This window comes from Callospermophilus lateralis, chromosome 4 (genome assembly GCF_048772815.1).
Source record: "Callospermophilus lateralis isolate mCalLat2 chromosome 4, mCalLat2.hap1, whole genome shotgun sequence".
In the NCBI taxonomy this organism is placed as follows: domain Eukaryota; kingdom Metazoa; phylum Chordata; class Mammalia; order Rodentia; family Sciuridae; genus Callospermophilus; species Callospermophilus lateralis.
The window spans coordinates 125,732,164-125,742,530 of NC_135308.1; the positions used below are offsets into that span (position 1 = coordinate 125,732,164).

General features: G+C 35.1%; 1 pseudogene; it reads left to right on the top strand.

The window, feature by feature from the left end:
* The first annotated feature begins 1,575 nt into the window (after nt 1-1,575).
* Nucleotides 1,576-1,953, top strand: LOC143397109 (oligosaccharyltransferase complex subunit OSTC pseudogene; annotated as a pseudogene).
* Nucleotides 1,954-10,367: the final 8,414 nt, after the last annotated feature.

The window sequence follows — 10,367 nt, forward strand, 5'->3', positions numbered from 1 at the left end:
TAAGATTTATGATATGACTTCCATTTTTCTCACTTTTGTTCTTGTCTTTCTTCATCTTAGCCCTTGTGTCATAAATGTCCTTCCTTTTCAAACTAAATCACATTGTTTTTAAATATCTGTTACAAATTTCCACCTCTTAGAACAGTTTTGAAATTATCTAAGACAATTTCAAGTTATCTGGAAATTCAGTAAATCATTTGTTGCTTAAATGATTGAATGCATTTAGATTATGTTTAATAAATGTCAGCTTGTGGTTTATGTGCCTATGTCCAAACATCATCTCTTGAAAGTATAAACTAAATAATTCAAAAGGTTAGCACAACTTTTTTATTACCTACTCAGGCTAGCGAACCACTAACAGTCTCAGGTGTTACTCCGTTCATTCTTGCTGGCCTTGTACCCAGTAATTCCATATTAATCCTCATCCAGCTATTGTTTAAAAAAAAAAAAAGGAGAAGGAGGAGGAGGAGCAGGAGGAAGAGAAGGAGGAGGATCAGGAGGAGGAGGAGGAGGAGAAGTAGAGGGAGGAGGAGCAGCAGCAGCAGCAGGGGGAAGAGGAGGAGGAGGAGGAACAGCACGGGGGGGGGGGAGGAGGAGGAGAAAGAGTAGGGGGAGGGGGAGAAGTAGGAGGAGGAACAGGGGAGGAGGAAAAGAAGGAGGAGGAGCAGGGGGGGGAGGAGGAGGAGCAGGGGAAGAAGGAGAAGGAGGAGGAGCAGGAGCAGGAGCAGAAGCAGGAGAATACGAATAAGAGTTTGACAATTCTATTATTCCCTGCCTTTACCAGTACCTCTAGTAAGTCTCTTCCTAAGGCCCCTACCTGTCTTCTTAGAAAACTCCCTTTGCCAACTGCTGCAAACTCCTAATCTTTTCCAATGGCTTGTCTTCAATTTCATCCAGATATGACAGTGATTCCTTTGATGCTACATCAAAATATATAATTCTTTAAATTTCAGAATTTCTTAGAAAAATTTCCTTTGTTTCACCATTCATAATTTTTCTGGGTCAAATTACTGTCATATCATCCCTACCAAATCATGGAACCCGTTTATCCAGAGATGAGGTGAACATCTCTCAATTAAAGGGGACTGTCATTCAATACCTAATAACATTAGGGAAGGAAGGATTTCTCCACAAAGCTTTTCCAGATGAAAAACGCTGTATAATCACCAAATAACAGAATCACTTTGGGCAACAGAGGAAAATAGCTTCAAGGGTTCAGAGATGTCTTTACTCCGATGCAACATTTTTATAGAGATCTCAAATGAGGTAGAGCTTATGGGGGTGTGGGAAGCACCAGTGTTGCTGTAGGTGCTGCTAACACTACATAGTTCCAACAAAAGAACTAAGATTTAAGACACGGAACAGACCAAAAGAGGCTACATTTGGGAACGTAAATGTTGTCTGTTGAGTTACTCAATGTTGCTTGGTTGGAATACATCTAATTGTCCTAGAGAGCTTCGAGAGTTAGGTAAGTGACATAGAAATCAAATAGAAAAAAAAAAGTAGAGGCCCGAGAGCTGCCCCGGACACCACCAACATGGAGACTTTGTACTGGGTCCTGTTCTTAGTGCTCGAATGTCCCAATCTGAAGCTAAGAAGCTGCCCTGGGTGCACATGTTGTTGGCCATGATGGTGTACACTCTGGTGGTGGTGTCTTATTTCCTCATCAGCAGAGGAATAATTTATGATATTATTGTTGAACCTCGGAGTTTTGGCTCTAAGACTGATGACCATGGGCATCAGAGGCCAGTAGCTTTCTTGGCCTACAGAGTAAATGGACAATATATTATGGAAGGACTTGCATCCAGCTTTCTGTTTACAATGGGGGATTTAGGTTTCATAATGCTGGACCAATCCATTGCACCAAATATTCCAAAACTCAATAGATTTCTTCTTCTATTCATTGGATTCATCTGTGCCCTACAGAGCTTTTCATGGCTAGAGTATTCATGAAATGAAACTGCCAGGCTATCTGATGGGTTAGAGTGCCTTTTGAGAAGAAATCAGTGGATTCTGGATTTGCTCCTATTGATGAAGTTGTAAAGGCTATACCAGTCCTCTCTTATGAAATGTGGAAAAGAATAAAAAGCAGTAGTAAAAATTATCAAGTGAAAACACAGGAAATATATGAAAGCTTGGACTGGAATTTCTTGGTATCAGAGACAAGTTTATTACAGTATTTTTTTTCCTGAAGACCTGTTGTGCCAATGATGTTAAGTGTCATTTTCTTAGTTTTTCATTTCATAAATATACTGTTCTTCTAAAATTATAATATTGAATAAAGTGATTATTTTTACAACCCCCTTTAACATTTTTTTGCAATATTTCTGATTTTCAGAAGTTAATGTAAAATCAGGAAGCAAGATCTCTAAGAACTCCGAGAACTGAGAACTCTGGACTGCTGACCTGCTTCACGAATGGTGCTTTGCCTTTAAACAGTGTGTGTGATAGTGCGTTATTTCACATATATATGCAAGACTGTTTTCTCAACAGTAAGATGTATGAAAGGAACAGAAATAAATAATTTTTCTAATTAACAAAAAGAAAAAAGAAAACAAAAAAAGTAGAATTCTGTTTGGTAATCTTCATTTTGATCTGATAGGGAAGAGTTTCTGAGCCAAATAAGTAATCTTGTCATCATTTGAATTAATAATAAGACACAGGGTAGGTTGAAGAAGGGATTAAATTAACAATTCATGACTGATTCTAACCCTATTTTAAAAAAAAAGCCTGGGTTTTATCAGAACTCTAGATGCCTGCTGAAAATTCCTCATATGTAGACCTTATCACCTCCCTGTGAAAAGTAAGGGACATCACTGCCTGCAGAAAAATGACATGCAAAATTTAGAATGGAAAACATCTTAGGACAGTCACCTGTGAACAATTCTCACTCCTACTTTTCTTAATCACCTACAAATGTCAATACTGTACACTCTTCCTTTTTTCATAGCACCTCAACCAATTCTGCTTTCAGACTCCTCATCCTAACCTAATCTCTCTACTAAGCAACAAAACCCCCCTACTATATCCTTTGCCTTTTTTGTATGTCTGTAATAACCTTCCCTGTGTCCTTTCAGAATCTCTTCTTGTCCTTGCCTTATTCTCTGTTTTCTACAAGTCCAGAAGACCAGAAAGGTGAACATACAAAAATTCTCATCTGAGACTTTATAGTCAAGAATATACCATATGCTAAAATATTTTGCGTGTTTGTTGATCTGACCCAGACTAATTTGCAACCAGAAGATCAGAATTGGACCAAGTACCATAATTGGATTCCTTTGCTACCTCTGGACTGTGTAGCAAACAGATCATAACTATACTAGCTACCTTCTAGAAAAGTCCTGAATAAAAGAGAACACAATAACCTCTATCTTTATTAGTTATCATATACTCTATCAGTTACCATATATTTTAATTGATTGAGAAGCCATCCTTGACCTTCTATTGAAGTTTGTTACATACTAACAGACTAACCAAAGGCCAAAGAGTCATTTGGATCATGAGCAATAGGAATGGCACAGTCACTCTATTTCACTAACTAGAAGAGATATAAATCATGACAAATGCCATATTTGGCAATGATAGTCACTGAGATTGATAGTGTTGCCTCTCTTACCCCATGTAGATTTCAAAACAAGTATATAGCTAAATTATAAAATAAGCAAAAAATTCAAAAAGATTTTTATTTTTTATTAACTTTACTAACATGTAAACATAGTCTTTTTAAAAATTTGATATTGAATTAATAATATTGGGTATAAATATGTTTATTTTACTGAATGAATTAGCCATAAATATACAAATTATATGATTTATATCCATAAGCAGTCATAAAATAAAACATGGAGAATATGTGAGGCTTTGGACCTGTGAAATGTTACTAACCAAAATTTGGTCCATGCTCTAGACTGCTGGCTTCTCCAATTATGAAATAAGTGTCATAATCACCCAGTATTATATAAGAATGTTGTTTGATTGAAATATATTTTGTGCCAAATTATCACATACATTTATTTAAATGTATAATTTTCTTATAGATATTGCACATATATAGAGACAATAATTATTTTTAGGGACATATAGAGAAAGTAAATTCTGTCAAAGTAAAACATAAAAATGGGTGAAAACTACTATATATTGGATCCATTAGATAAATTTTAGGCTACCAAAATAATATGTAATATCAATAAAATCAGCACAATACAAAAGTTAGATTTAAATGGTTTTCAAAAGCTAAAATACTGACATTTAATTTATTAATTTTTGACATAGGTAAAAATCAGAGTATCAGAAAGCTATATCAAAAACCGGAATACCCTATACCATTTTTTCCCAACCCTAGTGTCACTCTTCAGATGCATTCAACAGCTTTGTTCCTCTAGCATTGACTTCAGTGCTTCTAGATAAACAGTTATAAGTATTTCCTATGGTTTTTGAGGAATTGCTAACTAAATCACCACCTTTTGCAATTTATCCTCACCTGGCCATCCTCTAATGTAGTTATTAAAGAATCTTTGCTTAAATTACAGACGTTAACACTATAATGTAAAATTTGTATACACTGAGCCAGGTAGTCTACTAAGATTGCATGTCTTTTGTCATAGAACTCTTAGTCTTTGTTAAAATAATCATCTCTGCATCTTCCTTCCTTTTGTTGAGCTTTCTAGATTTTCACTGGTGATTTTTTTTCAAAGAAACTGTAATATGTCTGTCATGTGTTTTTCGTTCATCCTGTGGTGAGTAAGGTGTGACCTTCAAACTTGGTTCACATGGATTAATTCTAAGAAATGCCCTGTATTATTTTTTTCTTAATTCTTCTGCTTTCTTACCCCTTCTGTTTTCTAATGCTGTAGCAAGATTTTGAGATTAATATATATTGGGATATCAATATTTATGTTTATCTTTTTTGTCTTATTCCTTTTTTTGTTTTTTCTTTCTAATCTTTCAAAAGCCATATTATTTTATTTAATTATCCATTTATGCTACATTGATATTCTATTGCTATGTAATTCGTTAACCATTTTTAAAAGATTCTCTTCAGAGAAATATTCAATGTGAACCCGAACCCAGGTGTGCTTTGCCACAGAGCTACATCCCCAGTTCTTTTTATTTTGTTTTTATTTTATTTATTTATTTATTTATTTTTAAGGAAGGGTCTTTCTAAGTTCTTAAAGGTCTCACTAAGTTGCTGAGGCTGAACTTGAATCTGCAATCCTTGTGCCTCAGTCTCCAAAGTTGCTGGGATTACTGTTGTATGCCACAACACTCAATTCAAAGGGTCATATATTTAAAACTAAATAAATATTGAATGGTTCCAGTTATAAGAGATTTCCATAATAGGCAAATCCATTGAGACATAGACTAGTAGTTGACATGGAATGGGTGAGGAATTGGGACTGACTGCTAATAAGCATGATGTTTCTTTGGAAGCATGATTAGAAATGTTTGGGAATTAGATAATGGTGAGGATTATACAACATTGTCAGAGCAATGAACTGTACACTTTGAAATGCTAAACTTTATGTTTTGTGAATTATATTTCAGTTTTTAACAAACCATACCCATATTATTTTTAGGGACATATGGAGAAAGCCAAGAAAAACTAAACTGATATTTTTTAAATGGAGGTGGAGCATCCAAGTGATGATGACTTATTACTGTGAAAACACATCATCAATATATGATTCATGGTACAGAAACATAATGATTTATAACTCAATTCAATGGCAAGACTCTTACATAGATCAGGTTAAAAACTCATATCTTAAGTTAACTTATAAGCTTCATATTTTACAGACATTTTATAAATTTTTATATGCACCCATTTTCTGTGTAACACTTTACATTTACTAAGTTCATATGTCACTATTTTTAGGACTCTAAAGAAAAATATGCTTAAACCATAACATTCCAAACACCTATTTTTATTTGTAATTAATATTAGCACTGATAGACTCGTATAATTATTTTTGAAAAACTAATTCCAAAGTAAGTAAAATGCAATAATGTGAATATAGTATTTAATGAAAGAAAATTAGATAAAACTAACTAAAACAATATTTATAAATTACAAAGTTAGCCATTTCTAATTCAGTCTCTTTTGTTGTTGTTGATGTTGTTTTGTTTTTTTCCGTTTTTTTTTTGTTGTTGTTGTTGTTGTTGTTGTTGTTGATTTTTTTTTTTGTTGTTGTTTTTTTGCAGAGCTTTGCACATGTATATGCAAATCTAGTCGCTTGTCAGGCAGTGCAGAGCCACTGGTAAGGCAACAATCTAACAGCCTTAGCCTGCCATTTACTTGTGCCCTGCTGGAAACCTCCATTAAAATATTACATTAAAAAGTCCACAGAAATGTCAATGTTAAAACTCCTAAGTTTGTAGGACCTGAATCAGAAAAACCAATGAGCATTAAATTAAAGAAGGGACTTCTTATAATTTAATAGTATAGTCTATTCTGAGACATAAGATTGGAGAAGGCAGTTAATGGAAATCTAAAATAAACCATGAAAATATAATCAGTTCTTTCTCTTACAGAAACATTGCACAAACCTAATCTGTTTAAATACAGATGTCTGAAGATGTTGCATAAAGTTTTGGAAAAGCTACAGTATTCATTTTATAAATCCTTTTGGTACACAATAAATTGAAAGTATCAACTCCTATCCGCCCCCTCAAGTAAGGAAAATTTTCATGCAAAGAGTAAAAAGTGGAAATATTTAAATTATTTTCCATTGTTTGAGAGGCCCTAACATATATGATTGCTTAAAATATGAGAATAGTCCAGATCTGATTTAATAATACAAGACAGCAGGTATTCTAATGTATGGTATTCCTGACTATGTAGGGAATGAATAAGAAAACTGCTCATTATTTTATTATTTTTAAACTTATTGTTTTTAAACTTATACACTCTGAATTCTGATACAGGACAATTAGAGTTCTCAAATGGGAAGAACAGAGTCTGCACATCTTTCAAGGCGAAAAAGCCCTGTATCTTTGGCCACTGGATGGACAGCTGCCAAGGCTTCATTTCCCACCACTCATATCTTCAGAATCTTGGCTTCCATATTCCTCATACAGAAACCTTCAGAAACTCCATAGGACCATCTTAGAAAGTCTGAACTCCATACCCAAACAAAATCCAAACCAATTCACTGCCACAGTTAAGAGGAAGTATTTATCTAGACATTTAGAAGCTACCTCCTTCCAGTTGAAGAACTCAGTATCATTAATCTTTCAATGCTTTATAAAAAGCAGAAAATTTTCAATAATTCAATGGACCATGGCATTTCTACCTCCAGGATAAGAAGACACAAACCTAATCAGATGATTTTACTTTTGAAAAGGCTGGTACAAAATTGCAAACTTCTAACTGAGCTTCCAGTTTATAAAGCTCAATATTACTTTTCTTCCTGAAATATCAAGTATAATAGTCTCATGTAAGCAAAAAAAAAAATGTTTAATACAGCAGTAGGACCCAATCCATAGCTCTGATTTTTTTAAAATTATGTTTTCCATTTACTTTCTGTCAGAAGAGGTACATTTACATTAACTAATCCAGAATACTTCATGAATAGATGAAATATTGCATTATTTTTCAACAATTTTGGCAACTAGCAAAACAACAGACTCCAATGCAAGACAAATTTTGTTTCACCTTCACAAGAGCCAAGGATCTGTCCAAAATATCGGCATCCAAGACAAAAGTTTCTTACAAGATCCAAAAAAAAAAAAAAAGTTGGTTAAATCCGTTAGATCTTAGCACTTCTCCATCTTCAATATGTTGTGATTCTCAAGGGAAGCCCCCATCAAGCACCACCCTCTTTTCTTGTGATAGGAATTTTTATTCCTGTTCCAGATAAAGCGTTAACAGCTCAGACTGCTGGACCCATTCCAGAGTGCCAGGACCTATGATACCAAATCCTTCACCAGATGGGAGATGCAGTGTCGGGCCTAAAGAAAGCTAGGCACAGAGAAATGAAGGAGTCTTTCCTGAGTCAAGGACTTGCCAGCTCATCAGTGCCTCCACCAGGCACACAGCCCTCTGCTGCCACTGCCATCTCCTCTGCCTCACCACCCCAGCTTTATGTCACTGATGTACCTCTTCTTCTACTGGCGTTCCTGCTCTTCCAGATTTGTGGTCTCTCCGCAGCTTGGTGGCCATGCCATCCAAAGAGGCTGAAGCACACCTCTTCTGGTTTCTTATATTTTTAATTTCCATAAGCTGTGTTAACCTCATATTTTTTTATAAAGACAGATTATCTTTTCTTACCTCCTTGATATTATTAACTATGACTTTTGTTTGTTTGATTGTTTCTGTTTCATTGATTATCTTTGTTTCTCTCCAGGAGTTTTTTTTTTCTTCTTCCCCCATTTGCTTTTAATCTCTGTCTCACAAATTTTCTTTTCTCAAATGTCTCATCATTTCTCAAATGTCTAATCATTAAGTTGCCTTTTCATATGTGAAAATGAGAAGCAGATTGGTGTGTATTGGTGACAGGAGGGTATAAAACCCACTGACTAGGATTCTATCTAGGATTCTGGGAACAAGGCAAGGGAAGCAGTCTGCTAGTCCTAAACTTCAATATACATATTTTATATGGTCTATTTTTAGGTCAGAAACTCACCTCTTTATTTTTTCTTTTTTAAGCTATGCCTGTTGTCTCTGGAACCAGAAGCTCTCTGACTTCACTCGTCCAGACTAAGCATTCTGTGAGCTACCATGGATGGGGGTTGGGTAGTTTCCTGTCTGCCTCAGGAAAATGATTTAAGGGATGAGGGAAGTCCAACTACTTTGTGCATAGATTTTCATCCAATTGTCTTATCAATCATATACCCCACCCCGTTTTCCAGGCATTCTGCAAGGCAGATTGATTCTTATAGGTACTACATGCATTTGAATTCCTGTTTTCTATATTCTGAAAAGTAAACTGTGCTTTCTTCATTTGTTTACTGTCTCCTCAAATTTTTGAAGTCTTATTAGTCACTGTTGTCTCGTGTTCTTTTTTGCCCTTGTGGAGATATATGGATATATTCATATATATATTCATTCTTCACTGATCCCAAATATATATTCATTCTTCACCAATACTATATATATATATATATATATATATATATATATATATATACACACACACACACACACACACACACACACACACACACATATACTTATATACATAGTCATTCTTCACTGATAACCTTAATGAAGTTTTTCGAGGGAGAGTTGATAGACAACGATGGTCAATCTGCTTAATAGTTTTCTGTTTATACTTCTTTTCACTTATTTATTTATTTTTGTTGCCAGGGATTGAACCTAGGGATGCTTAACCACTGAGCCACATCCCCAGCCCTTTTATTTTTTATTTTGAGGCAGGGTCTTGCTGAGAACCTCTCTAAATTGCTGGGGTTGACTTTGAACTTGTGATCTTCTTGTCTTGGCCTCCAAAGTTACTGGGATTACGTGGCTGGCCTTATCTGTTGATATTTCTATAACATTGGACAGCATCATAGGCATGCATATGGTTTGGGGAAATATGTAATGCCGTATAACAAATGTAGCATTGAAATATACTTTTTTCTGTCTTAAATGTATAATTAGAATCTGAGCTCCTCCCATTTTCTTCCTACTCCAGTAATACCAACCTAGACATGGCACTACCATCTAGCATGCAGATTGAAACAATGTTGCAAATGACAAAAGCCAATCTGGATTTCCCTTGATGTCTGATGTCTTACAAATGTCTGGCTTCACCTCCACACTATGCCTGTTAGCATTTGAAAGAGAGACCCAACATCACGTACTATTCTGTAGGTAAATGCCTAGGAGTCCTTTTAAGTAATAGGCTTTCCATTTCTTCCCAAATTTGTAACTGAATTAGCAATCCATTAACCACCTTAACACATACTCTCCAGCCTCTTAAGTCCTGCATGTCTGCCTTCTGTGGTTGGAGTCTAGATCACTGACAATGCTGTATTACATGGCAAGTAGAGCTGTAGAATACAATAGAGAAGAGTCTGCTGAGCTTCCACAGACAAGAAAGATTTTGTTGACTATTCTTATATATTGTTTAGTTGTAGTTTTTGCTTTCAACTAATACAAAAAAGGGGGGGGATTTGGACTCTCTGAAAACAGGGAGCTGATCCAATACCAAATTTAGGACCTAATCCTTGAACACTGATCACAAGCAGATTAATGAACCTAGACAAATAGTCACATGAGGAGAGTGACTATATGAGTCATGTTTATATACTCAGGTATCTAGCACAGTGCCTGACATATAATAAGTATTCAATGTACGTTTGTAAAAGGAAAGATTAAGCGCGAATAACTATGGGTTTGCTTAAGGATAAAAAGTAATTAGTGC